This window comes from Siphateles boraxobius, unplaced genomic scaffold, assembly GCF_051911475.1.
Source record: "Siphateles boraxobius isolate OS27281-9 unplaced genomic scaffold, OSU_SipBor_1 11, whole genome shotgun sequence".
Lineage (NCBI taxonomy): Eukaryota > Metazoa > Chordata > Actinopteri > Cypriniformes > Leuciscidae > Siphateles > Siphateles boraxobius.
Window position 1 is genome coordinate 18,195,275 of NW_027508711.1, and position 6,218 is coordinate 18,201,492.

The 6,218-nt window shown below is 37.5% G+C and overlaps 1 pseudogene; it reads left to right on the forward strand.

Annotated features, from left to right (window-relative positions):
* The first annotated feature begins 5,737 nt into the window (after nucleotides 1–5,737).
* Nucleotides 5,738–5,854, forward strand: LOC143704769 (5S ribosomal RNA; annotated as a pseudogene).
* Nucleotides 5,855–6,218: the final 364 nt, after the last annotated feature.

Below are 6,218 nucleotides of genomic sequence, written 5' to 3' on the forward strand. Positions count from 1 at the left end.
TATTTTGTTTTTAGATTTTTGTAAGGCTTTCGATACAGTAGAGCACAATTTCATGTATCAAGCTCTTAATCATTTTGGTTTGGGCCCAACTTATACAAATATGATGCACACATTCTATAACAATATCTCAAGTAGTGTTTCTTTATCCAGTGGTACGTCTGCTCGTTTTGGTATCCAAAAAGGCATTAGACAGGGATGCCCTATTTCCCCATTTTTATTTTTGTTAGTAGCCAAAACTTTGAATCTTTACACTCTGCATTGCTCTCAAATCAAAGGTATTGAGATAGGAGATTTCACTTTAACTTTTAGTCAACTCGCTGATGACACTTGTTTATTTTTGAAAAGCAAAGATCAGGTCCCTGTTATTTTGGAGGCACTTAAATTGTTCTCTGATGCCTCAGGTCTAAGTGTGAATCAGGCTAAGAGTGAGATTATGGCTGTACACCAACTTGAAGACTCAAATATATCTGGAATACAGGTTAAACAATTAGTCAGATACTTGGAATTGGAATTAGTAAATCAGATGCTGAGAGACTAAGAGAGAATTTTTTGCAAAGATTACAAAAAACAAGAAATATTTTTTAACTGTTGGCTCCAAAGGAATGTATCTATTCAAGGTCGTGTGTTGATTTCAAAGGCTGAAGGCTTCTCCAGGATAGTATATCCAGCGTTATCTCTTTTTGTAGATTCTAAAATGTGTGCCGCAGTTGATAAAATCTTATTTAAATTTATTTGGAGAGGTAAAACAGAATATATTAAAAGGAAAACCATAATCAGAAGTGTATCAGAAGGAGGACTAAATGCTTTAGACTTTGACACTATCAATTATATATTTAAAATTAATTGGATCAAACATTGTCTTTGTGAAAATAACCTTCCATGGTTTTTCATTCCCAATTTAATCTTCAAAGAATGTGGTGGTCTTAATTTTCTACTTGCTTGTGATTTTAAATATACTAAACTCACAATTAAGTTGTCTAACTTTCACAAACAAGCTTTGAATGCGTGGAAATTAGTTTACAAATACAATTTCTCTCCCCATTCCTGTGTTATTTGGAATAACCAATATGTATTATTCAAAAACAAAACCATTTTTTGGAACGATTGGTTTAACAAAGGTTTCATTTTTGTTACAGAATTGATAAATCAATCAGGTGACCTACTTAATTATGAATTTGATAATTATATTGGGACAAATGTATCTTCTAAAGAATACTTTAAACTCATGCATTGTATCTCCCCGAAACTACTTTATCTTATAAAAAACGAAAAGATGTATAATCCTGTAATTCTAAGTTCTCTTCCTAGTCTGACTGTTGGGGGCCTTTCCATTAGAATTTTTTTTTAATAATATATATATAAGAAGAATTTTAATCAAAGAAAAAAGTTCTTAACCTAAGGCAATGGTGAAGTGGAAACAGGATTACCACTTCCTTGTTTTTAAGATTTTGTGGTCCGATATAGATAAATATGTAATTCCTAATAAAGTCAAAGAAACTCACTTTAAAATAATAAACAGATACTATCCATGTAATGATTTCATTAGTAAATTTAAAGAAGGGTTTTTCGCCATTATGCAGTCTCTGTAAAGAAGAAAATGAAACAATTGTACACTTAATTTTCAGTTGTAATTATACTAACTTATTTTGGTCCCAAGTTTCTTGGTTTCTTTTTGAGTTATTTTATAAATTTGTCACAATAACTGATGTAATGGTCTTGTTTATGGATTGTGATTCTGGTTTACTGGAAATGGATAATATAATTAAACTTCTCATTCTACTTGGAAAATATCATATACATAAAGCAAAATGTATATCGACTGTACCAAATGTTAGACTATTTTCCACTGATCTGAATTTTTTGTATGACTCTCTAACTTCAATACAAAACAATTGAAAAGCTCTAAAGACATCAAAACTGTTGAAAAGGATACTTAATGTATTAGAAACATGATTGATATGTGATATAAGATGCAGAATTGTGATATTTTTGTTTTACAGATTCAAATCGCTCTGTATTCCCCCTCAAAGGAGAACTCCGGGCAATTTTTAAGTTAATCTTGATCGTTATGTCTTTGTGAGTACTGTCTATAGAGAGAAAAAACGAACCGGATTGGTGCTTGCAACACGGAGCTTTTGCAGCTAATGCCCAGAGCTCCCACTCATCTAAAATGGCAGTTATGGGGGCATAACTGTCTTGAGTGTCTTTGTGCCTTTTAACAGACACAAAATGCAATTAAAATGTCTGTCCAACATGAACAGGGCCCTTACATGTGAACAAGATGCATTTAGCAACTTAGCCATTGTTTAAATTCACCTAAATAGTGTATTAGAAGGCTAGCTGGAGTCTTGCGCTGAAATCCCGTGGGAACTCAGTTGTAGCCAAAGGTAAATAGTAGTGATGGGAAGTCCGGTTCTTTCGGACAGTTCGTTTCAATGAACCGGTTCAAGTAACTCGTTCACCAGTTCTTTTACAGCATCACGCAATGACTTCATTTAGAGTGACGCAATGACGTAAATTCTTTCATCCCGCGGGGATCATCAGTTCTCAGATGACGGGTACGAAAGAAACAGTTTTCGGTTCAGTGTACTGGTGATTCGAAACTGCAACAATTCTTGAGAATCGCTGTAGCAAAACGGCGCTGATCGCGCGCGCGCGAGAGAGAAATAGCAGTGTGCAGGTGGGAGGAGCGTAGTGTGTGAAGAGTGATGATCGGAGAGTTGCTCACAAGTGAAGAAGAAATGGTTCGCGTTTGTGCCGTTCCGAATTATGACTTATTTTCATCGTCTTCCTTACCATGACCTCGAGATTCTGCAGTTGTGGCTAGTTGTACTTCAACTTGATGCGCAAACTCCCATACACGTACTGCGTGCTAAAGATTACCGCATTTGCGGCGAAAACTTTGACAAGGATGACTACACGGGAGATCCCAAGATGGCACTCTGATCAGTCACGTTTTGAGGAGCGCCGCAAACTCAACCGTTTATTTTAGCTTGTAATGCAGTATGAAAGGCTTTTTGAACTCATAATTTGTACCAGATCACATTTAACTAGTTGTTGCATTGGCTGTCAAAATGGGGAAATCCGAAAAAAGAAAAAGTAGGAATGGATCTCAAGCTTCTGCTAATGCTAACAAAACTGTTAATGAGACACGTCAAGCCCGCCAAGAACCTTTGATGAACAACATGCATTACTACTTGAACCACGACACTGTCTCCGCAGAATTTATGCTGTGTGAGGAAGAATTTCCCTGTCTTCCAGAAACCCCATGTAAATCCCCTGCCATCAAACAACGCAAGACCGAGAGTGCTGACACAACTGCCATCCTTTCACAACTCGGGGAGCTTTCGAGGCTGATTAATAATCGTTCGGATGCTTTGGAAAAGATGGTAGGGGAAAACTCACGTGTGATCGCTAGTTTGAAAGAAACGGTTAATGAAAATACCAGGCAGATTTCTGGAATGAAAGATGTTATTGACTTTATGAGTGCCGAAGTAAAAGATTTGAAAGTCAAAATCGGCACGACTGAGGAGCCCAGAGGAATCATCGTCCAGTTTGCCCCCCGTTTTCAACGCGACGCGGTCTGGCGTGTTGCTAAAGATTCAAATTTTCTTACAAACAACAACCTGAAAATTTCCGAGGATCTGTCTCCAGCGGATCGAGAACGGAGAAACAAGCTTTGGCCCGCCGTGGAAAAGGCAAGAAAAGAGAACAAACGAGGTCACTTTGTGGGTGGAAGAGCTTTTGTAGAGGGATCTGAAATATTCCCTCCCGACTAATGGGTTTCTCGTATATTCTTATCGTCTCTTGACTTTAACATTGCTTCCATCCTCTTGACTGGTTCGATGTCCTGGACTATCATCAGTCTAACGTTACAGTTCTTCCCAGGACACTGAAGACTCATATGGCGGTACTACAACCTTGATTTTGTAAGACATTTAAAATGCTGCCTTTTCACGTGATTTAATAGTTCTATTTTAGAACGTGTTACAGTTTTTTATATATTGAGAGAGACGTTCTAGTATGCTTCAGACACTTGTGTTGTCTGGCTTGTAGGCTATAATACAATATAGTCTCATAATGACGATCTGGTATTATACTAAATTTCATTTAAAATATTACCTAATTGGAATTTCATACTGTATTTCAATATCTTCATATTATTTGAGTTGCGGTTCTCATCCTAATGCTCATTTCTTGACCGTTTAAATATCTTTACAACAAGTTACTTGTTTTGCTTATGTGTCTATTCCATTTTGTTTGTTTTTTCTTTCTCTTCAATTTCCTTTATTTTACTTTATGTCATTATCTGTTGTTTCTTTAAATGGTAGAGGGCTAAGAAATCCTATTAAGCGTAAGGCTGTTTTCTTATATCTCAAACAATTCCAATCAGATTTTTGTTTCCTCCAAGAATGTCATTCAACTGTAGAGGATCGTAATTTCTGGAGGTCACAATGGGGACTGGACATATGGATGTCTCATGGTACGAGACATTCAGCCGGTGTATGCATCTTAAAAAATCAGTTTAAAGGGAAGGTGTTACTTAATGTAAGTGATTTAGGTGGACGTTATATATGTCTCGTCACTGAAATGTCAAAATCGACGTGTATTCTTGTTTGTGTTTTATGGCTATAACCAGCAGAAAGAAAATGAAGCCTTTATTAGTCGTTTAGAGGAACATGTGTTAAAATTATTAACTAAATATCCAAATTCCATGCTTATTTTGGCGGAGATTTTAATGTTGCCATAGATGGCAGCATAGACAGATGGCCTCCAAAACTCCCTGACAACACTAGTTTATACTTGAAAACGTTTATGCAAAGATTCTCTTTGATTGATAGTTGGAGAGTGTTACATCCCTCTCAAAAGATGTTCACATGGAGTAATAACTCTCTCTCCTCCCAGTCCCGAATTGACATGTGGCTTATCTCTAAAGAATTATGCAATACCTCTACTGACATTTTGCCATCACCTTTTTCTGACCACAAAAGTATCTTCATTCGTACCCATTTTCTTGCCTCTGATCAGATTCACTTCTTACTGGAAACTCAACAACTCCATTCAGTCTTACAGTGAAGTAGAAGATGAAATAAGATAATTCACAAAAATTGGAATAAAGCAAGAGAGGAGAATAGTTACAGCAGCAACTGGGAATTTACTAAATATGAAATTGGCAAATATCTTAGGAAATTTAGTACTGATTTGGCAAAAAAGAAAAAAAATGATCAAAACTCCGTTATATGCAAAATCACCAATCTTTTATCTAAAAATGTGGATGACTTGATTGTGAAAAAGCAGAATTGGTTGAATTACAGTGCAAATTAGACAACATATATAAACATAAAGCTTAAGGGGCATTTATAGACCGCACAGAAATGGCTTGAAGAGGGTGAGCAAAATTCTGCATATTTCTTTCAGATTGGAAAGACAGCAAGCTAAAAACAACCAAATTCAAAAACTAATGATTAACGGTAATATTAGTGATGACACTAAAAGTATCGCAAAGTTCTGTGCCAAATTTTACAGTGATTTGTATACTTCTAAATTTTCCCAACAACATATGGATGATTTCTTTAAATCATTACCTAATATAGACCAGTTAAGTGACTTAGATAAACACTTTTGTGACGCCTCGATCACATTGAAGGAGATAGAGGAAGCTATTAACTGTTTAAAAGCCAACAAATCTCCCGGAACAGACGGACGGATTTTACAAGCTATTACAAGCTAAGCTTTGGCCAGCAGCCATATCACCCTGTAGCCCAAGACTGGTTGCCCACTGAAGCTAAGCAGGGCTGAGCCTGGTTAGTACCTGGATGGGAGACCTCCTGAGAAAACCAGGTTGCTGCTGGAAGAGGTGTTAGTGAGGCCAGCAGGGGATGCTCACCCTGTGGTCTATGTGGGTCCTAACGCCCCAGTATAGTGACGGGGACACTATACTGTCAAAGAGCACTGTCCTTCGGATGAGACGTTAAACCGAGGTCCTGACTCTCTGTGGTCATTAAAAATCCCATGGCACTACTCGTAAAGAGTAGGGGTGTAAATCCGGTGTCCTGGCCACATTCCACCCATTGGCCCCTGCCAATCATGGCCTCCTAATAATCCCCATCCACTGAATTGGCTCTATCACTCTCTCTCCTCTCCAACTATAGCTGGTGTGTGGTGAGCGCACTGGCGCCGTTGTACTGTGGCTGCCGTCGCATCATCCAAGTGGATGC